Genomic DNA, 24,234 nt, shown 5'->3' on the forward strand with positions numbered 1-24,234 from the left:
TCATAAAAGAGTAAACTAACCTGAAAAAATGTTCGACTTATTAATATAAAAGGGTAGAGCAGTATCTATCTATCTATATACACATACACACATATGGGTATATATACTATATATAATTGGCTAGAAATTTTACTCTAATTTATTCATTCATTCATTTATTTCTGCTGCTACTGGGGCCTCACACTCATGCTTGACTTTTTCACTCAAGGCTACTCTACCACTTGAGCCAGACCTCTACTTACTTTATTTTAAAAGACATACAAACATACATCTAAGTAAAGAGGCAGGAAGGATATATCCAAAGAATAGTGAATTTTAGGTGGTTAGATTTAGGTTGTGATCTTCAAGGTATCCTAAGGACTCTATGTTAATATCTATTTTTATTTTTATTTATTTTTGGCCAGTACTGGGCCTTGGACTCAGGGCCTGAGCACTGTCCCTGGCTTCTTTTTGCTCAGGGCTAGCACTCTGCCACTTGACCACAGTGCCACTTCTGGCTGTTTTCTATATATGTGGTGATGGGGAATCGAACCCAGGGCTTTCATGTATACAAGTCAAGCACTCTTGCCACTAGGCCATATTCCCAGCTAATATCTATTTTTAAACAAAATAACAATCTCTCCTTCTACAACGGAAATCTAGTTTACACTCACATGCATGCATGCGCATGCGCACACACACACACACACACACACACACACACACACACACACACACACAAAACACTTGTTCTTATAAGTTGTAACATATCCTTCCCTTTGCTTTACCGTCTTATCCACTGGGATGCTGCTTTATTTTCAAAGACGTTAACTGAACCATACAGATAAAATGTCTTTCTTGTGTGTGTGGTATGACACATTTCAGAGATATAAATCTTTTTAAATCATACTCTACTAAATCTAGGATAACACAACACTTTAAACTTGTTCTTTGCTTCTGATTTGTGTATCAGCAAAATTTTCTTGGGGTTATTTATTTATTCTAGATTAGCCATGCCATGCAAAAATCAGTCTTAAATTTGTTCACAGTAGGATTGAGAACCTCAAACTGGTAAATGAAAGAAAAATAGACAAATGGGATTATACTAAAAGGCTTCTGAACAGCAAAAAGGAAAAAGAGTAAAGGAACAACCTATAGAATGGGAAAAATGGGGAAAAAAATGAAGCTCCAAATACAGATGGCCAGTTTCTCTTGCCTTTCTCACAAACCTATGGACTCTCTCAGGAATGCTTAATAAGGTTGAAATGCTATTAATGTACGTTATTGGATTCATGTGTAACAAAACCAGAGTAGAGAATTATAAATTCTGTCTTTCAGAGGGACAGTGGCCTTGAGAGACTTATCTACCAGGTCATAGAGCCAGAATGAAATACCAGGTTATTTTTTCCTAATCCCTACTCTCTCCAGTACCATACAGTCTCTTGAACTAGCTGCCAGTGCTGATGAGCAGCAGCACATAACCTCTGCCTCCATATGTGGCTCAAAAGGTGGGGATAACAAGGCAGGCAATTCTCTCAGTGATAGCCCTTTAACTGGATGAGGTTAAGGGGCCTTAAATTCTAGGGCACGGAGACATCTAGGTATTTGGAAGCTACCTAGGAATATAAGGTTGTGGGGGTGGGGGAAAAGTGAGGGAAAGCTGAAGCCATCGGTATAGCAGTAGCTGCTTGCTGAAAGGACTCCATGCCTCCTACCCCATCCTCCCCATTCCTGCTCTTTCTGTGCTTGTCTTGAAGCATTGCCATTACTGATTATTACTGATTACTTGACATTACTCCTCATGTTGCTTTCTTACTGATTACCTGCCACAACTTTGAGTGATCTCATCTTTAACTTCTCAGCTAAGGCTCTTCTAAGCCTGATGACTTCATAGTACCTGGCCTGGCCAACTACCTAAGATGGTATTTCCAATCCCTGCCACCAGGTCTCCTGTTTCCTAGATAGTACATACTGGCCCTCATCAATCTTCAGAATCATGAGAATGATGAGAATTTCAGCCAAACACCTCTTTGTACAGTTTATTCTTTGAAGCAAATATTAGGACTTCATAGTCATGCCTGACACATTCCATTTTGTTCCTTTTTCTCCTAAGACTGGAATAAGCTCATACACAAAAAGTTTGAAAACCTCTTTCTAACCGAGCAGGAAGTGGACTTGGCCCCTCGGGCACTAGTAATGAGCCAGGTCCAGTCCTCACATACAGTGTGACACTTAAGAGACCAAGGAGTACTCACTACCTTATTATGTTACTGTACCCCCTCTATACATCATCTTATCAATAAAATTTAATTTACAAAAAGAGACCAAGGAAATCAGGACATTGAAGGGATAGAACTCAACAGGATGTTTTATAGAAGAACTAAATCTCAGCACTTGTTGACTCACTCTGTACGACAACTAACTAGTGGGGGAGAGGGAAGGAAGGATGAAGTAATTCTTCACCCCAGCTCCTTCTACTAGTCTATTTTTTTTTTTTGACAGTCAGGGCCTGGGCACTGTCTTTGAGCATTTTTTGCTCAAGGCTAGTGACTTACCACACAAGCCACATTGCCACTTCTGGCTTTTTCTGTGGTATGTGGTACTGAGGAATTGAACCTGAAGCTTTGTGCATGCTAGGCAAGCAATCTACCACTAGACCACACTCCTGGACCTAGTCTGATTTAAAAAGAACAACAACAACGAAAAAACCAGAAATGAATGGCCATGTTATTGATACTGAAAAATACTGCAACACCTAGATGAGTTTCTTTGTCTCTATGGTCTCAAACAATGAATCTACCAACACAGGGAAAAGTACAATGGCAATGATTTATTAAAGAAAAAAGATAAGCAGAGTTCCTGTTAGGAGAAGGGTAGTCTTAAGGGAGGGCACCGTTTGGGGTGCATTGCGTAGGGGCTATAAAAGTGCTTCTAGGAGACAGCTACAGGACTCTCAAATTCATTGGAAAAGCCCACAAGCAGGTTAGTCTGCAGACATAATCAGAGGCTCCATGCAGCCTGGATGAGTTTTCTAGGTATCCTTTAGCCCCTCTAACTCGGTGCCCATCAGTCTGTTGTTCACATGCAAGTCTTCCAAGCACCAGGGACTATGATGTGATGCCCAGAAACCCACTCAAGGCCAGAGTGAGCAATGCAGAACCTCTACAGGAGAAGTCTTTGCCTTGACTGCCTAACCAGGCTCTTTGTCTGCTCCCAATATCATAATCACTGATAATTACATTAATACTTCAGAGTGTAATTCTAGATGCACTAAAGCTACTCCCAAGGAAGCACAAGCAACTGCCTAGATGGTTGACACTGAATCCCTCAGCAGAGCAGTGGAAGGCTACCTGGCTACTGGGATTCAGTCCTACACAGAGCAGGCATAGGTGAGGTCACCCTCAAGGTGTGCATCAAGATGTGCAAATCATTCCTTCATGCTCACCTAGAATGGCAGGCCCAAAGTGAACCAAAGAAAGGCAGAGAAATCAAGACGCACACAAACAAAGAAAGAAAAATCATCATCATGACTATATTCAAATATGATCAGAGCTGACTACATTTAAGAAGCGTGGAGGAGGCTAAGAATATCTTAATTTTATCTGTGTTTGTATGCATCCCCACCCACTGCCCTGCACTGTCACGAGGCTGTGGAGTAAAAACTGAGGGAACTCAAGCTGCCCACTACCGCTCACTGTCTTTTGCCCTTTTAGCTCCTCTTTCTTTCTCCAAATTTGGCTGTGGTACCCTCCTGGCAACTGAACATTGGTTCTTTCCTTTTCTTTTCTTTTTTGGTGCCAGGCTTGAACTCGGGGCCTGGACTCTGGGCTCAGCCTTTTCAAACTCATGGCTAGCTCTCTACTATGTGAGCCATGATTTCTCTTCTGGCTCTTGGCTGATAAGAGTCTCACAGACTTTCCTGTTTGAGCTGGCTTTAAACCTTGATTCTCAGAGCTCAGCCTCCTGAGGATCTACGATTCCAGGCATGAGCCTCTGGATTCTTTGAAAATAAACCGATGATTAGCACCAGTTAGTTGTAAAAGGGGGGTTTCATTTTGACATGTCCACATAGGCACACAATGTACTTTGATCAAACTTCCTCCCTCATTCCTTCTCCCTCCACCCTCTCCTTCCTAAAGCAATCTTAACAAGCTTCATTGTTCCATTTTTCACACATGCATATGAAGTGTTTTGACCATATTCACCCTCCTTCACTGTTGATTCACTCTCCCCTCTTCTACTCATACCCTTACCCCAGTCAGGACAGGTTTCATTTTCCTAATATTCATTTTTGTTAACATGCATGTTAATTAGTCAAAGGGGGTTCACCATGGTATTTCACACATGCATGTACAATACATTGTAATCAGCTTGATCATACACCTGCATGTATATGTTTATATTAGAGGAAAAAAGACAGGATTTCAATTTATCTATTTATCTATTAGTTTATTGCTTATTATCTACTAATGTATACAAGCATTATTTATTATTGATTTATTATTTATCTATTTAATTAGTTTATCTATTATGATTTTATCTAGTTGAGTATATTTTACCTATTATTACTTATGTATTACATATTAGTAAATTTATATCTATTTTTGTATATGAGAGGAAAAGGAACAAAGGCACAATTTGAGAGGGAAATAGAGAAAGATGAGGAACTTCGGGGGTTGGAATGTCACCCTCTTCAGTAAGAGGTAATATGAACTCAGAGTGGCTGACACTGCTGCTACCCTTCCAGGGGGTTCTGGTCTGAGGAGTACATAATGGGTATTCATACATGTGCCCTCAAGGCACACTTCCTCTGCCCCAATAGGAGGAAGTGGTTTGTGCAGAATTAGTAGGCAAGGATCAGAGACAGAAGCAGCTGTGCATTGGTAGGGCACTGCCAATTTCTGGAAATTGCCTTGGGATTGTGCCAAAATCCCAGAAAACAGCAGAGAAAGAGGAATAGAAGACACAAGGTAACCAAATGGCACTCAAGAGTCATGTTTTTATCAGGCAGCTTTTCCTACGTTGCTGATAGAGGATAATGTTACAGTGATCAGATTTTGAATATTCTATAATACATATGAGTAAAGATTTTGGGAAATTTAGCCCCATAAACAAAGTCTTCAGTTGAAAAAAATTTTAAATAAGCATTATTGTGATATGATTTATTGACTGATCATGAATTCTTCCCAGACAATCTTCTCTAGGCATTTTCTCAAGTGTTCTTTCTCTCTCTCTCCTATTCACTCCTTCCTTTCCTTTCTTCTTTCTTCTTTTTCCTTCTTTCTTCCTTTTTAATGTGCCAGTCTTGGGGCTTGAATTCAGGGCCTTGGCATAGTCCCTGAGCTTTTGTGCTAAAGGCAGCTAGCACTATACCACTAGAGCCACTGGAGATAAAAATATCACAGGGTTTCTTGCCAGAGATGCCTTCAAAACACAGTCCTCAGATCTCAGTCTCCTGAATAGGTAGGATTACAGGTGTGAGCCACCAGAACCTAGCTTAAAGTATTGCTTAAAATGAATTCACACTGCCACCTTAACATTCTGCCTAATAGTAGAGTGCTTGCCTAGCATACATGAAGCCCTGGGTTCGATTCCTCAGCATCACATATACAGAAAAAGCCGGAAGTGGTGCTGTGGCTCAAAGGTAGAGAGCAAAAAGAAGCCAGGGACAGTGCTCAGGGCCTTAATTCAAGCCCTAGAACTGGAGAGAGGGAGAGAGAGAGGGAGAGAGGAAGAGAGAGAGGGAGAGAGAGAGGGAGAGAGGGAGAGAGAGAGAGGGAGAGAGGGAGAGAGAGAGAGGGAGAGAGGGAGAGAGAGAATGTAAGGATTGGGATAACTGAATTTTTATTTATTTTAACTCATGATTATTTTCAAAAATGCATGAGAAAATGTTGTTTCCCAGTCAATCAACAAATATTTAGGCCTGTAATCCTAGCTACTCAGGAGGCTGAGATCTGAGGATTGAGGTTCAAAGCCAGCCCAGGCAGAAAAGTTTGTGAGACTCTTTTTTTTTTTTTTTTTGCCAGTCCTGGGGCTTGGACTCAGGGTCTGAGCACTGTCCCTGGCTTCTTTTTGCTCAAGGCTAGCACTCTGCCGCTTGAGCCACAGCACCACTTCTGGCCATTTTCTGTATATGTGGTGCTGGGGAATCGAACCCAGGGCCTCATGTATACGAAGCAAGCGCTCTTGCCACTAGGCCATATCCCCAGCCCCTGTGAGACTCTTATCTCAGATCAACCACCAGAAAACAAGAAGTGTGCTATGGCGCAGGTGGTAGAGCGCTAGCCTTGAGCTAAAGAGCTCAGGGACAGTGAGTGCCCAGGCCCATGACTGACCAAAAAACCACAAAACACAAAAAAAAAAAACAACAAAAAATTTAGAACTTCCCATGTACTCCATCATATCAACAGCAGTACCATGAAGGCATCAGACCAAAGGTAAAAGAGGAGGACAGACCAAGATTCAAACTGTAACTTGACTCCAATTAGGAAGAGGTCAAAGACTGGGGATGTGGCCTAGAGGTAGAGAGCTTGCCTTGTATTCATGAAGCCCTGGGTTCAATTCCTCAGCACCACATATATAAAAAAAGCCAGAGGTGGCACTGTGGCTCAAGTGGTAGAATCCTAGCCTTGAGCAAAAAGAAGCCAGGGACAGTGCTCAGGCCCTGAGTTCAAGCCCCAGGACTAGCAAAAAAAAAAAAAAAAGGTCAACATTATATAATTAATGACAACAACAGAGTCCATTCATAAAAACTATAGTAGATCATTACAGGAAATATTGCACGGACACACCTTTTATATAGTAAACACTCATAGTGTGTGTGTGTGTGTGTGTGTGTGTGTGTGTGTGTGTGTGTGTGAATGAAATAAAAAAGGAGGGCAAGAGGCTGGGTTGGCCTCGCTAGCTACTCAGGAGGCTGAGATGTGAAGATGGTGGTTTGAAGCCTGCTGGGGCAGTAAAGTCTGTGTGACTTTTATTTCCAAATACCAGAAAAAAGCTGGAATTGAAAGTGAGGTCCAAGAGATATAGTCACAATCATGAATAGTAAAAGCCCAGCAAGAGCTTGAGGCCCTGAGGTCAAAGCCTTAGTGCTGGCACAAAAGACAAAAAGAAAAAAAGAAAGAAAGAAAGAAAAGAAAAGTAGGGAAGCCTTTCTTTAAAAAATGAACAGATAATGAAGACAAGCTCACAGGGGGATATATCGGTGTTAGAGAAACTGAGGCAAGTTGAGTTTGTAACATTCTTTTGAAATGGTAGACAGAAACACAGAATCAATAAATAGCAAGATATCAGCTCAAAGGAACAAAAGATGTAAAAAACAAGAAAAAATCCCAAACATAAGCAATGTCTTTATTATACTGAATTTCCTTTGTCTAACTACAGTAGTTACCTTTATATTGCAGAGTTTTTGTTTATTTGCTTGCTGTGTGTGTGTGTGTGTGTGTGTGTGTGTGTGTGTGTGTGTTAATGCAGGTTTGAACTCAGGACCTCATGGTCTATTCCAGCTTGCTTGTTCATGGCTGGCACTCTACTACTTGAGCCATACCTCTAGTGTGGCATTTTGCTGGTAACTGAAGACAAAATCTGATAGACTTTTCTTTTTTTGTGTGTGTGTGAAGGGTTTTGTTTGTTTAATTCATCTGAAAAGAACGCAGAATTGAGACATGAGAAAGCATTGGTTCAATACTAATGAATCTACAAGAATTAGGATTTGAGGAAGGTGGAAAAGATTACTTAAACATTTTTAAAAATCAGAAACTGCAACTGAAATAGTCCGATAAAATCCCTATTAACACTTATAATAAAGAGTCTTAATAAGACTCTTGCCTTTTTTTAATTTTTATTTTTATTAAACTGGAGAGCTTCAGCAGGTTGCTCAAGGCAACCTCAGATGCAAGACAGAAAAAAGGGATTCCCCTGACTGGTCCCCATGTTGGTTAAGTGTTGCCCTTCCACAGGCCCCAGCTTCTCAAGAAGCAGGCGTAGCAGCCTCATCACCAAAAAGGATGCCAGTCATCCCACAAGCATCTGCCTTCCAGCACCCCTCTCAGAGTTTCTCTGTGGGCCAGTCTTCAGCCGGTTTCTAGGAATATCACACTACTGACTTGCAATTCTATGCTAAGAATATAAGACAATGACTGACAGGAAAAAAAAATGTACGAAGTCAATCAATTTGGTGTATTTCAAAAGGTGCAATACTTTTCTTCATTTATGAGTAAAAGAATTTGGAAATGACTTCCCCCTCAAAGAAAAAAAAAAGCAAATGGCAAACGAATTTCCTTGGACTAAGTCACAGTCACATATAGAGTGCATCCTAGAAAAAAGGAGGGCAAGACGGTTTCCATCCACTTTCGTGAGCTTCATCAAATACTGGATCTACTCAAGGGTGGAGGAAAAAAAGGCAACTTTCAAAAAGGAGTATGTTATTAAATGAGGCATTTACTATACTCCTTCCTAAGAGCACCAGATAGGGAACACATTTCTACACTAGATCTAGGAAGTGGAATGTGCAATTAATCCGTCCTCCTCCCTGAAGGGCTGTCCACTGGTTAATTAAAAAAAACAAAACCTAAAGCTAAAAAAACGAAACAAAACTAAAAAATGAATCCCACACACACGACAACCCCCTGCCCCCGAAAAAAAAAAAAAAGCCTCTAAATTGTCCCAGATTACTGTCTAAAATGGAACCAGGGAGCAGCTTCAACAATTCAAAATTAGTCTGTTACAGTCACCACATGCCTTGCTTTTAAACAAACAAAAAGGATTTTTTTAAACAACAAAAACTAGTACTGATCACTTTTCTGACAATACACAATTATCAAAATTAACTAGTACTTGAAAGGTGAAGGGGGGCATACCTATGGGCCTTGTATCACATGAGGGCATGTGGGTAGGTGCAGGGCATTTGTCCTTATTGCAGAAACAAATTTTAATTTTTAATTTTAGTTTGATTTAAACATTGCTTTTAGTATGATGCCGACACCAGCTGTGCAGAAAGGGCTCTGGAGAGATGTTCATAGCAGCACACACCTGCGGCTCTTCTTTGGTTCTGGAGGCTCCAGGGCAGCCAGTATTGCTTCATCAAACACATTCTTTAGGCCTTTCTGTGTAAGTGCAGAACACTCCACATACTTGACAGCCTTCAGATCACGTGCCAACTCTTCAGCAGTCTCTGGAGTGATAGGCTTCTGATTGTTCTTGGCAAGTTTCTCAGTAGTGGAGGGGTCATCTCTGAGATCAATTTGGGTCCCAACAAGAAGGAAAGGAGTCTTTGGACAGTGGTGAGTAATCTCAGTCACCCACTTTTCTTTCACATTTTCAAATGAAGATGGAGAGATCACTGAAAAACAGACTAGAAATACATCTGTTTGTGGATAACTCAGCGGTCGTAATCTGTCATAATCTTCTTGTCCTGCTGTATCAAAAAGTCCAAGAGTATATGGCTCTCCACCAATCATAACAGTGACTGCATAGTTGTCAAAAACAGTTGGAACATATTCAGATGGAAACTTATTTGTTGTGTAAGATATCAGGAGACATGTTTTACCAACAGCACCATCACCCACAACAACACACTTAATTGTCTACATGGAAGAAATAGTTTTGTATCCACTTTAAATAATCCAAATTTGATGATGACCCCAGCTTCTCCGCCGGGGCGTTGGCAGCACTGCACGGGGTCTCCTCGACTGATAGACTTTTCTTCTGGGGCTGGTTTCAAACTACAATCCTCAGAATCTCAGCCTTCTGAGTAGCTAGGACTAGAGGCATGAGTCACTAACACTTGACTAACAAGTTTTAACAATATTTTTTTTTTAAATCAAGCTCAATGTAGGTATAGTAGTTGAGAGAACATTAAACAAAACAGTGCCTACCATTTTGGTGAGAGGAAAAAATTACTTCCCATATTTAAACATTAATATGCTTTTAACTATATGATTTTATTGGTTCAAGAAAATATCATTAGGGGCTGGGGATATAGCCTAGTGGCAAGAGTGCCTGCCTCGGATACACGAGGCCCTAGGTTCGATTCCCCAGCACCACATATACAGAAAACGGCCAGAAGGGGCGCTGTGGCTCAAGTGGCGGAGTGCTAGCCTTGAGCGGGAAGAAGCCAGGGACAGTGCTTAGGCCCTGAGTCCAAGGCCCAGGACTGGCCAAAAAAAAAAAAAAGAAAATATCATTAGGGAAACAAAAGAGCATTAGAACATAATAGAACTGCTACACAGCTGCATTCCCAAAGGAGACTGTGGAATCTTTTTTTACCCCCTAGGGATCGAGGTCTCCATGTTTCTACACCAGGTTATGAACAGAAAGCCTGTCTGTTTGGAGGGGATGGCCTAATCCGGTTCCTGCCCTTGCATCACCACTGTCCTCCCAGTGTGACTCTGCCTTCTGGGAGCTTGCCTTTGATTTCCTCAGGAAAACCCTTTTCCTCCAAGGCAAAACCAAAAAAGCTTTCTGTGGATCTAGGGCTAGAGATGGTATAATAGTAACTCTTGCCTAAAGTTAGTTTTAGGTTATAACATTTAGCATTGCTGTAAAATGTGTAAACTCTGGATTCAAATTGCTTGGATCCTCATAGCAATTCTGTATGGGTAGGTTTCTTTTCTTTTTTTCTTCCTGTTTCTCTACTTGCTTACTGTAGGGTTGTAAAGAGGATTAAATGGGGCAGCACTTGCCAAGTGCTTAACCCTTTCTTTTTTCTTTTTCTTTTTTTTGCCAGTCCTGGGGCGTGGACTCAGGGCCTGAGCACTGTCCCTGGCTTCTTTTTGCTCAAGGCTAGTACTCTGCCACTTGAGCCACAGCACCACTTCTGGCCGTTTTCTATATATGTGGTGCTGGGGAAATCGAACACAGGGCTTCACGTATATGAGGCAAACACTCTTGCCACTAGGCCATATTCCCAGCCTCCACCCTTTCTTTTTTCAAACTTGGTTCAGAGTAAGTAGTAAGTGACAGCTTGCTACTTATATTATTATTTAAAAACATATGATTCCAAAATAAGAAAGCATCTCCTTACTTTCACCTATATAATTGAAAGAGTAAGGTTGTCAGGTACAGATGGCTTTTGCCTATAAACCTAGCTCCTTTGGAGTTTGAGATCTGAGGATCACAGTTCAAAGTCAGCCCAGAGGCAGGAAAGAAGAGATTCATTATCTCCAGTTAACCAGCAAAAAGTCAGAAGTGCAGGTGTTGCTCAAGTGGTAGAGTGCCAGCCTTAAATGAAAAAGCTAAGCAAGAATGCAAGAACCTGAATCTCAATACCACATAGTATGCTTTAAAAAATGATTTTATCAATGAAATCGAAATTATGTCTACATTGTGATTAAATAATTAAGGATTCAATTTGCTACACTTGGGTTCTGAAAAATGGTGTTAACAGCTTCCTCAAGGAGTTTCTGTGAGGATTAAATGAGATAATAGACACAAAAGGGCTTTCATGATATGAAGCAGTATCTTGATGCTGGTGGGTACCATTAAAATAAATGCTTCCCTTGGGGCAGTGATGGATACTGTGCTGCTTAGGAAGAACTGGCTGGCTCTGCTGTTAGAACTGTCACAAGTGAGCAAGTGAGAGAAGAGGGAAAAAAACTTTTGAATGAAATTGTATCATAAACATTATCTTTTTCCCATCAATTTATCATTATTACTTGGACTGTTTAGTTGGGCTGTAAAGCAGAACTGAATGTAGAAATAAGAGCGTCATACATTCTGGGCTTGTTTTACACTGTACCCCATCAGAGCCAGTTTGATATATGGAGCTGTTGAAGAACATCAGTAGTAGACTTCAATGATACATCTGGAAGTACTCTGAAAGCCGCAGATTTCACACACTGCTTTTGGGTAAGTCTTACCCATACCTGGCAGACAAGATGCTGCCAGGGTCCTTCTGCCACACTTGCATGGCTTTTCCTAGTCTTGCTAAGGAATGCAAGAGTTGTGGGTTGTTCAGATAGGAGGGGGGGTAGTGAATGAGCTATGACTTGTATTTGTCAGGAGAAATGACATGTTTGTGAACTCACTGATAGAATCAAGTATTATTTATTTCTCCTTTTCCTCTCCCTATCTAGCCTAGCACCTAGTACAGGACCAGATGTAATGTGATGTCCTTCTTTAATACATGTGTTATAAAAAAGTAGCTTATGAACATGTTATAAGAGATATATAATAATCACCAATAGAAATCACTTGCAAATCCCTCAAAAATGCTAATGACTAATTTATTATTGTACTTGTTTGATTAATTTGATTTTATTTCCTCTCCATGTCCAGTGGCAGGGCTAAAAAAAAAAAGTTCAAGCAGAGATAGGCCCTGAGTTCAATCCCTAGTAATGCATAAAAGTAAAACAATTTAAAAGTAAATTTTAATTTTATCACTTTTTTATCATTAACACTTAGAATTTAATACAGATGTCCTATAAGCTACCAAACTGAGGTTAAAATGCTTTTCAAAATTTAAAAGTAGCATTTTCTTTTTGTACTTGTTCTGGGGCTTGAATTCATGGCCCAAGTGCCCTCTCTTAGCTTTTTTTATGTCAAGTCTGGCTCTCTACCACTTGAGCCACAACTCCATCTTTGGCTTTTTTGTGGTTAATTGTAAAAAAGAACCTCATGAACTTTCCTGCCTGGGCTGACATCAAACTGGGATCCTCAGATCTTAGTCTCCTCTAGGATTACAGGAATGAGCCACCAGCACCCAGCTTAAAAGTAGTATTACAAAATTGTCTCAAAGCTTAAGTTACAGGTTGCTATCCTAATATATAAATGCCAACGCATGTTATTCAACACTGGTGGTTCTTAAAAGTCTCAGCCTACAACCCAACAGCAGGCCACATGTTCCTTAGTCATCTTGTCCTTTGATCCATCTTCAATCCCATCCCACGTTTCTTTAGATAACCACTACACTGCTTGATGGTGATAGATTCTGGCTTAGATCATTGTTTTCCATTTCACTGCCAGACCTTTCCTGATGATGCCCAATCTGTTACTAAGTTGGCCGTAAAGTAAAAGTTACATTAGTGACACATCTGTCATCACTGCCAGGTTCCTTCTAGGACTGTAATAATCAATACTGAAGCTCTCTATGCCATAAATAGTTGTTTTACCCACATTTATTACATTATACTTATAACATGCTGCAAGTGGAAAAAATGCAACTTCCAAGTCAGAAACACTTGTTTGGTTTCTGGCTTTGCCACTTACAATCTGGGAAGTCCTCAACAAGTCATATAATGATTCTAAGAGTGGGGTTGGAGGCCTGGCTCAGTGGGTAGAGCCTTAGCCAATGAGTGAAAGCATCAAGTACAAGTTTGAGTCCCATTCTTGGACAAATTAAAAAAAAAGAAAGAAAAAAAGAGAGAGAGAGAGAAAGAAAGAGAAGAAAAAAGGAAAGAAAAGATTCCACAAGCAACACAAGCAAGTCTAAAAAGAGAAAACACAAAAGGCAACCTACTACATGGTTTTATTTACTATTTATGATTTAACAAGAGCAGAATGTGGGGCAAAGGACATTCACTTTAGTTTTTCTTCCCCCTCATTCTGGTGCTGAGACAAGCAAATGACATTCCAAAGGTAAAGTCCTCCAGTTGCTCTAAACAATAGAAGAGGAGAACCCTAGAATTTATGAACAGTGTCTAAGGTTACTGAAATTTCTGACTTCTCCAATAGGGTGCCTTTGGTGAAGACAAAGCCAGTTCTACCTGTGTATGTTGTGGCAATACTTGTTAAAATTTAATTACAATTCTTATTGTGATTATTAGCTTACTATTTATATATACACTACAATGAATCTGGTATTTAGAATCACTTAACACCCTCGAGATAGAAAAATTTGGGGATGTTTCTAAGTAAAAATTAGTAATCATGATGAGTCTAGAGAATATAATGAGGTGAGTTTAGCTCACTTGAGGTTACATGTCTTTTGGAATCTGAAGGCTATCTTTGGAAATTGCCACTCCAGAATCAGTGCTGGACTGAGGACCAAGATCTAGGATCTGGTGGTGTCAAAAACAAAAAACAAAACAAAACAAAAAATTTGGAAAAGCTACATTACTTAGATTCAGTATTCAGAGAGTTCATGCACAATTGTATAATTAGTTCATAGAAGCCTTTCTCTTACCAAAGGAATCAAACCAGAATATGTTTCCCATATAATCTGTAGTATTTCTATGGTCTTTTTAAAAATGATTTTCCAGACATAATTTTTGGCTGGGGACAGGGTTTGGATTCAGAGACTCACATTTGCTCTACTGGTGCCTTACCACTTGAGTTATTCCTCCAGCCTAACTTTTTTGCTCATTAGTTGGAGATGGATTATTGAAGAATCCATCCTCTGGATTTCAGCCTCCTGAGTAGCTAGGTTTATAGGTGCAAGCCATCAGTGTCTGGATTTTTCGTTAATGTTACTTTACTAGATGAAAGTTTTGTGGACAATGCCCCATATATATTTTGGAATGATCCCACCCCACCCTATGATGACTAACTTTTATAGGAAGGATTTTCATAGAGTCTTCTTTTACTTGCCTAGTAGAAAAACAGGTAGATTCATTAATGAGAGCGGCTATTGAAATGCGGTATCCATTCAAGGTTTGTAAGTGTAACATCAAAACTTAAAATATGAAGATAATCCTGGCATGGTAATACCTAACTGTAGACCTAAGAACTTATGGAGGCTAAGGCAGGAGGATAACTTGAGCCTAGCTCAACATAGTGAGATAATGGAAGGAAGAAAGGAAGGAAGGAAGGGAGGAAGGAAGGAAGAAAGGAAGGAAAAGGAAAGGAAGTCATTATTAAACACCAAAAGAGAATCATAAAATCCTTTTGTTTATTCCATTAAATGGCTTCTCATAATTACTGAAATGACAGTAGGATTATCCATAGCTTGTGCCAAACACCGAGAAACTAACCTGCCTACAATATCTTGGACAGTCTACGCTTTCAAATTTATGGTGTTTTCCTTTATCCAACATACACATTGGGCAAAACTGGAAAGCATGTTTGGTTACGGTTACAGAGACATTCAAAGAGTAGGGCTGGGAATGTGGCTCAGTGGTAGAGTACTTGCCTAGCATGCATGAAGCCCCAGTTCAAGTTCTCAATACCACATAAACAGAAAAAGCCAGAGTGGTGCTGTGGCTCTAAAGTGGTAGAGCTCTAGCCTTGAGCACAAAGAAGCTCAGGGACAGTGCCCAGGCCCTGAGTTCAAGCCCAATGATTGGTAAAAGAAGAAGTTCATTAGTCTGATAGATTTTTTTTAATGCAAGTAGATTTGTGTTTTGATTTTTCTCTTCCTCACTGTCTTTACTAGTATAAGAAAATAATAAAAGACTCAAATTTCATACTAGCTGGGTTTAGTTTGAGAATTTAAGTAGCAAAATAAAAATACATTTGGCATACTTTTAAATAGGCTTTCCATGTCAATGGTTTTATTTTAAGCCTTTTTGTGACATGACAGTATAATTTAATTAAGTGAGGTGCTACAAAAAGAGAAGTTGAAAACTAAATTGCTACCTAGGAATGGCTAAGTGGAGAGCCAAGTGTGCCCTTGGCTTCCAGTTTTTCTGACTTTACAATGGGGACATTGTGCCTGGCTCTTCTGGTGCCTCCTAGACATTATTTTTAACTCTTCTGCTATTGAACTGACTTGTACCTGAGTAACCACACTGTAATTCTAGAGGGCTTCAATTCCTCTGTTAGCTCTGCTATGCTTTCTCGCACAGAGGATTCTCAAAGTCAAACTACTTCCAGTAACATCAACTAATGTCGACTGGCTGTTTCACCTTAGGGGATTATAACCCAGTGTTTTAAATATACAAGACAAGCTGGTTGCCAGTGGCTCACCCTTGTAATCCTAGCTACTCAGAAGCCTGAGATCTGAGGATTCCGTTTGAGGCTAGCTTGGGCAGGAAAATCCATGAAACTCTTATATCCAATTAATTACCAAAAGACCAAAAGAGTCCCTTGAGCAAGAAGGCTCAGGGACAACACCCAAGCCCTGAGTTCAAGCCCCAGAACTGGTACATTATATATATTGGTATATTATAAATGCATATACAGACATACATATATGTGTATATGCACATATATACATGTGTATACATATACACATATTCTCTCATTAAATTATCATGGGTCAGACACTGGGTTACCATACCATAGATGATGGAATAGAGACAAATTAGACAAGAAGCATACCAACTAGTGTGCCATAGGCAAGTAAACAAGCAACTACAATGCAAGACAGAACTGAACCTTTAAGTGCAGTATGAGCCAAAGCTCAGCCAAAGAAGCAGCAACTATCTCTGATGAAAATATCAGAGAAAATTTCAGAGAGGAAGAAATATTTTTGGTGTGTTCCAGTACCGAGTTTTGAACACAGGGCAGGGTGCTCTCCCTTAGCTTTTTCCACTCAAGGCTGATGTGCTACCATTTGAACTACACCTCCACGTACAGCTTTTTGCTGGTTATAAGAGATAAGAGTCTCACAGACTTTTCTGCCTTCCTGGCTTTGAACTGTGATCCTGAGATCTCAGCCTCCGAAGAAGCTAGGATTATAGGTGTGAGCAACTGGTGCCCAGCTAGGAAGAAACTTTGAGAAACAAAGTGGTACCTTGATGGAAGAGTAAGTCAGACTTGTGGAGAAAGTGTAGAAGACAGGGAGAGACAAGGGTACTATTTGGGAGAAGGAATGCATTCTTGTCAAAGGAAGCTGCACGAAGAATGGAGAGTGAGAAATCAAATATCACTTTCCAAAAATAGCAAACAAGAGTCAGAACATAAGGTATTTAGAGAGCAGAACTACTGTAACTACAGGAAGAAGACAAATTATATAAGGTTGTGAGTTATAAAAGGATGTGAATGGTAGGTTATAACTTTCTTTTCTCTGATCAAAATGATTTCCTCATGAAAATTTCTGCTCATTATATATGCAATGATCTGACAATAATAACTAGAATAAGCAAGAATATGTAGTTTCTGAATTTATGTTATTATGTTAATACAATATACCATGTACCTTATTAGTAAAACATTTTGGGGGTGCAACATTAAGACAGTTTCCCTTAAATAATTTGCAATGATATTTTTTTCAGAGCTATTCCTTAGAATTGAACAGTACCTAGTTAAGAATCCAAATGCCAGGCTTTAAGCATAAAGCGTCATGATACAGGAAGTGTTTAGTATTTTCAGAGGCATTGTGACTGAGAATTCCTTTTGAGAGCTTATGACAATTTTATACATTGCTAGCAGGATTGGCTATGAAATTAATACTCATTATTCAGAAACAAAGAATTTCAAGACAGAGATGGCAGGGCATTAAACCAACTATGGGACTCTGGACAACAGCACAGTTTAGGTATACAGTACAGTTAGCCTGAATGCCAACCCTAATTTTTAATAGAACCCACTCAGTTTCCATAGCCTGACAAATGTAAGGCAGCTCTCACATTTAGGTGTAATCTTTGGCCACCAATCTACCTCCTCCAGACTTTCTCCATCACGGTGTTTATTCCTTCATCTGAACTTGCTTGAAAAGTCACTCCTTTGCTCACCAGAGATTTAGGCTTGAGCTACTTAGATCAGTGTTTCATTTGTCTCCTCTTCACAAAGTCTTCACTAATAGGAGGCCAGGGACTAAGTTCTCAACCATATCTAGTTAAGATTAAGTGGATACATTGTTGAGGCTACAGTTTATTCAGTACAGGTGTGGCTGCTGCTTCTGCCACACTGCTGCTGAAGACAGGGACAGTGTCACAGACCACTTGCTGCATGCCTAGGCAAGGTGCTGGCATTTACAGTCCTTAAAAGTATCAGTGGATGAGCCCACTCTCATCTCATCTCCTGCTCTCTTTACAATAGGGAGGATAAAAGGTGGCCGATTTTGCTACTTCTTAACAACGTAAGAAAAGACTTAAAGCAATTAATTTTCGTTTCTGCATTCTATGCTTTTCTTTTTCTTTCTTTTCTTTTTTTTTTTGCCAGTCCTGGGGCTTGGACTCAGAGTCTGAGCACTGTCCCTGGCTTCTTTTTGCTCAAGGCTAGCACTTGGGCCACAGCGCCACTTCTGGCTTTTTCTATATATATGGGTGCCGAGGAATCGAACCCAGAGCTTCAAGTAGGCCATATTCCCAGACCCCTCTATGCATTTATTTTATCCTCCTGACCTAAAATGGATAATTGGCTCATTTGATTTATCTGTATTAATGCACTGGTCATTTTAGATAATAAAATGAAAATGTTTTTCTTTGTTTTTGTTTTCTAGCTTAATTGAGGTATAATTAACGGGATTTTTATATTTACAATAAAAATACATTTGCAAGTAAATATTGTATAATGTGATGATGTGCTATGTGAACACATTGTGATTACTGAAATCATGCTAATTACTGTATCTATCACCTCACCATGCCTTTTTGAATTACTTTAGTAGAATATACACAGAGCTTTAATTGTCAATGGGGAAGACAAAAACCGAACATTTGCTGGACCTGCAAGTTCTACTCAACCAATTAATAGGTGCGAATATTATGCTGTCCTTGGGCTTTGTGCTGTATTATAAAGGTTCAAGTTTCCATAATTCTTATTGTACTATCACCACTGAAGAGCCTCAGACAAGACCACCCTTTGGCTCTGAATCAATCAAGAAGAAAGACACAGTATCTGATTCAGAGAGGGGTTAATTCATTTAGTCTTCACTAATTTCCCAACAGCAGCATATTTAAAATAAGATACTAAAAAAAAGTAAATAAAATAAGATACTCTCAATGGGGCTGGGAATATGGTCTAGTGGCAAGAATGGTTGCCTCGTATACATGAAGCCCTGGGTTCGATTCCCCAGCACCACATACATAGAAAATTGGCAAGAAGTGGCACTGTGGCTCAAGTGGCAGAGTGCTAGCCTTGAGCAAAAAGCCTGGGACAGTGCTCAGGCCCTGAGTCCAAGACCCAGGACTGGCCAAAAAAAAAAAAGATACTCTCAATGGATTCCAATGAAAACTCTTTTGATTAATTTACTCCTATTTGTTTTAGCAAGAAAAGAATTACTTCAGTCTACTAAAAATTTCCAAAGGCTGGTAGATATGCCTTTTTTTTCTTTATTTTCATTTAGTTTTGGTTTGGGGGGGGAACTAACACCAGCATGCTCTAGCTATGACAGGGACTGAAGCTTTTCTTTTTTATATGCACAAGATTTGTCTAGTACCTCAGGATATTTTCCTCCTGAACCACAGCTTAACAGCATTAACAAAAGTAGTTCAGCCAGAGAGGAATTGAACAACAGCTGAGTCAGTCTAATAATTTACACTGGGGAAAGCCCTTGGAATTCAGAGGCACACACTGCCCAGCTGGAGAGACAAATCTAATCTCTGCTAATGATCTTCCTCCCTCTCTTTCCTATCAAGGTTGGGCTTTTTACACATGTGCACCTAATTATATATGCACACTCAGACTCTAATGAAGCCAAACAACACAGCACCCTGGATTAAATTACACAGTAAGACTTTCAGGAGTCATCTGGCCTCTACATCCTGTCTAATAAATGCTGTCCATGGTTCGCATTGTGGCACTATTAAAAATCTTAAGAATTCAAAAACATCTCTAAATAAACATTAACATTTAACAGTAACAATATCATGAATGTATTGTGGATGAAGTAAATTTGGCTTTTTTTTTTCCAATCCTGGCTCTTGAACTCAAGGCCTGAGCACTGTTCCTGGCTTCTTTCTGCTCAAGGCTAGCACTCTACCTCTTGAGCCACAGCACTACTTCTGGTCTTTTCTGTTTATGTGGTGCTAAGGAATTGAACCCAGGGCTTCGTGCATGCTAGGTAAGCACTCTACCAGTAAGCCACATTCCCAGCCCAACTTGGCTTCTTAATATATTTAAAGTTTTAAAAATACATATTGGAAGACACATGAACTTTGCTGTAAAGAGGATTCAAGGTTCTTGACAAAAATACACCTCATATAGTAAAGAGGTAAAAAAGAACCTATCAATACAGTGTTAAAAAATAAAATCCAGTAGATAATAACTTTTGGAGATAGTCACAAAATTAAATAAGACTTTTCTGTGGGTCAAAAATGCATAATGAACTATTCAACTAAGATTAAAACACCAACAATCCAGGAAAAGCAACTTCTACTTTTTCTATGGCCTGACTCCTTTCACTAATCTGTGCCAAATGAGGAAGATAAAACAGCCTCAAATGGCCTAGCGGTAGAGTACTTGCCTTGCGTACATGAAGCCCTGGGTTTGATTCCTCAGCACCACATATATAGAAAAGGCCAGAAGTGGCGCTGTGGCTCAAGTGGTAGAGTGCTAGCCTTGAGCAAAAAGAAGCCAGGGACAGTGCTCAGGCCCTGTGTCCGAACCCCAGCACTGGCAAAAACAACAAAACAGCCTCAATAACACCCTCATAGTACATGTTGTAACATCTTTCATAGGACAATTCTTGAAGGTACTTTTCCTTATAAGGTGATATTCATGAAATTGTAGAAAAGCAACATTTACAGTAAGAAATAAAATCAAAAGCTTGTTGATAGCCCGATTTTATCCAAAAAGGCACAAGCTCCACTTTCTTTAGGAAGTCTTCCCTGGCCATTAGTTATTAGACTCAAGCTTTCAAAAGTACACAATAGCTGGAAATTACAGGTTATCTTCTCTGGCAAGAACCTGGAATGCAAATATTATGGATTCCCATTTGAGGCAAAGATCTATAAGCTTTAACAGTCAGCTAAGAGAAATAGCTAATACCTTCCTAATGAAAGTTCAGGAAATCTAACCAGAATTTGTACCTCAAAATTTAATTTCTACATAGAGGGGGCCCCTCTGGCTGATCATGCAGTGTTTTTTTTTTTCTTTTGCTTATTACCATACACAATGTTCTTCACATTCTCATAAAACTTTATTTTAAAAATATCTTGCATCTATGGGATTATCACAGTGAAAAACACCCTTGTGTTAATTAATAATACGTTAGAAAATATTTTTTATTAAGTACAAGTATTCTTGTACAAAGTCCTTGGCAAATAGCATTTAAAAAGAGGAAAGAAATTTAATGGTTAATGCTTCTGCTGCTTTATTGAAGTAAATAGAGAACGGTGGGGTGGGGAGTCACCATCTGGGACTATAAATTATAATCCTCGTACATGGTAATGGACAGAGGACTGTGCCATGAAGCTCCCCCAGGAGACTCCATCTATCAGTGCAGCCATCCATAGGAAGGACTTGAGAAATGGCACCTCTGAGTACAGACAGCGGCTCTGCTTCAAGAGCAGGATACAGCATTGTCAGGTTTTCAGAAGCAAATCGCAGACATTTCAAAAACAATGCTCATACAAAGTACTAAATTTGGGAAATGATAAAGAAAAATCTCACATAACATTTGAGGGGAGTTTAGAGATGAAGTAATTCTAGGCAAATTAAGTCCTGAAGGGAGAGAGACTAGGTTTAGGCATTCACCTATTTTTGACCAACTTGCAAATATCTCTTGAAAAGAATATGATAGCATTTATCATAAAAGGTACTAATGAGAAGTTAACCTAGCAAGAAGCTGAATGACCCTGCATGTATGTGCTTGTGCAAACTTCCTCTCAAAGGAGGTGCCCTTGTAGTTAATGACTCTCTTCTATTTTGCCACAATCTTAACTGCCTTGGACCAAAATTTCCTCCAAATACAGTACTTTTCCGCCCATCACAAATAGGCCTTTTATTTGTCACTATTAAAACTCTGAATTTTAAACAGATTCTTGGCTGGTGGTTTGTATCCATCAGCTGGCTTGACTTAAGCACCAGTCTCCTCCCTAGTAGCGTTTCCAGAACTACCACCTTCACCACGAAGCTCCATGAGTTTTCCCAAATCAAACTTGGGCTTCTTCAGTATTTTCACTTTTCTAACGAAGACATCATGCAGTGGATAAATAGACTGGCAAGCCTTTTCTATGTCTTTGCCAATGCTGTCTGGAATCAATTTATTAACTACTTCTTTCAAGTCATTGGTCTGCATCTCTCCGGTCTTGATTTCCATCATCTTCCGGATCTGGCCGACCTGCTGATGCTGGAAATAGGAGGTCTTGCAGATTTGATTGTTGTGTTTTTTAGTAAAACCAACACAGACAGACGAAGCAAATAACCATCTGCAGTCTTGACATCAACATGAGCTTCAGTAATGGTCTGCCAGTTTTTGACCATGGAGCACATTTTGTCTCAGGTGAGATCCATGCCATGGAAGTTGGTCAGGCAGTTCTTGCCCTGAACATCCTCAGTCATTGACTTGAATTTTCTAAATGTGACTTCATCATTGTGCACATCTGCGAGGCTCACTTCAAACACCTGACCCTTGAGTCCATCAGATGTGATTTTGGTTCTTTGAGTCCTCGTTCAATATTCCTTGTATTGAACATGACGGGTGCTTTCACATCATACCAATCTTTCTTAGAAAATGGACCTTGGAGGCCGCAGTATTTAGGCGCTCCCATCCCGGAGGTGAGGAGCGCCCGGGTGAGCAGCGCTTCCCACGGTCTCCAGACACTGCGAGGACGAGAACCACGGCGGCAATTCCACTCCCATGGTCCTCACAAGGCACAGGCGGGAGTCCGCACCGCGTCACCAGGTCTATTAGACTTGTCGGCGGCTCACGCAGGGCGGCTGCGATCCCAGGATTGCAGGGTTGCAGGGTCCTGGACAGTGACTTCCCGGCTCACGACACTGGGATGCAGTGGACCCCGGAGCCTGCCAGCCTCGGGCCGCGCCGCAGCCTGATTTAGGTGTTGCCGAGCCGCCAGGCGGGCCAAAATACAGTACTTTTAAGGATGGTAGAGGCAAATAAAAAAAGAAAACTGACAACAATAAGAAGGAAATAATAAGGAAGAAACCTTGCTAAAAATCAAGTTTATAAAAAAAGAATCACAGGATTACAAGTCCTGGGCTGGGAATGTGGTTTAGTGGTAGAGTGCTTACCTAGCATGCATGAAGCCCTGGGTTCCATTCCTCAGTACCACATAAACAGAAAAAGCCAGAAGTAGTGCTGTGACTCAAGTGGTAGAGTGCTAGCCTTGAGCAAAAGAAGCTCAGGGACAGTGCCCAGGTTCTGACTTCAAGCCCCAGGACTGGCAAAAAAAAAAAAAAAAGATTATGAGTCCCAAGAAACTACTTTAACAGGTACCCAAGACCATTCTTAGAAAAAGAATACAATTAGAAGTACGAAAACAATTATAATTTTTTACATGTTCCTTGAATATGGAAAGCTTGGGCCTGTCATGTCTCTCAAAGATTCAAAGTCAGTGGAGGCCTATGGCTCATACCTATAATCATAGCTACTCAGGAGGCTAAGAGCCCAGGCATGAAAAGTTCAAAAGACTTCTATCTCTAACTACCAAAAAGCCAGAAGTGAAGCTATGTATCAAGTTATAGAGCACTAGACTAAGGCCCTGATTTCAAGCCTCAGGACCAGCACACACACACACACACACACACACACACACACACACACACACACACAATTCAAGGTCTTCAATTCTAACCACAGCACTTTGAGGAAGATACTCCTCAGATCTGCCACCCAAACCACAAGACTACACCAAAAACAAACAAAAACAACCCTTTTCTATGAGGAAGGTGGTCAGTTATAACAAATATCACTTTTTAATTTTTGTTGTTATAAAAGTGATATACAAAGGAGTTACAGTGCTCAGGTAATGAGTACATTTCTTTTTGGACAATATCACCCTCTCAATTTTCCCCTCCTATCCCCAACAGGTTTTTTTGTTGTTGTTGTTATTGTTGGTTTGTTTGTTTTTAAAAGGATGGCTTCTTGATATATTGTTCACATTGGTCTTGAATTCTGGGGCTTCAGTGATCCTCCCTCCACTAACAGCTGAAACAAGAAGCACACACAACCATGCCTCACCTCAGCTGCTTTGTTTAAGCTCTGTCTCCACAATAGAAAGACTACTTAGTTACTTCCAGAATCAGGACTGTTTAATGTGGCCACTTCTACTCAAAGACATCTTGAACAGTTCTGAGGCCCATGAATATCAGAGTATATTCACACTGATGCTGAGAGCTTCCACCCTTAGAGAAAGGATTTTGATTTCTCATAAACCTGCATGACTGACTGAACAAGTTATAAGAAGGAAGTCAGTACAAGTCAACAATTCTTTTGTTTTCTAACTACATGCTAAGTACTGCGCTTTTTGAAGCCCTATGGGGATGTAGAGATGTAAAGATAGCATCTTTTTTATTTTTCAATATGCTTGA

General features: G+C 40.0%; 1 protein-coding gene and 2 pseudogenes across 4 annotated transcripts in view; all 3 read right to left on the reverse strand.

Annotated features, from left to right (window-relative positions):
* Map3k13 (mitogen-activated protein kinase kinase kinase 13) overlaps nt 1-24,234 on the reverse strand; it is a 156,192-nt gene that overhangs the window by 53,545 nt on the left and 78,413 nt on the right. The gene's annotated exons all lie outside the window — the stretch shown is intronic.
* On the reverse strand, nt 8,572-9,569 carry LOC125351913 (annotated as a pseudogene). The gene has a single exon (XR_007211055.1). The product of XR_007211055.1 is annotated as a cell division control protein 42 homolog (transcript).
* On the reverse strand, nt 21,686-22,415 carry LOC125351107 (annotated as a pseudogene).

This window comes from Perognathus longimembris, chromosome 5 (genome assembly GCF_023159225.1).
Source record: "Perognathus longimembris pacificus isolate PPM17 chromosome 5, ASM2315922v1, whole genome shotgun sequence".
NCBI lineage: Eukaryota > Metazoa > Chordata > Mammalia > Rodentia > Heteromyidae > Perognathus > Perognathus longimembris.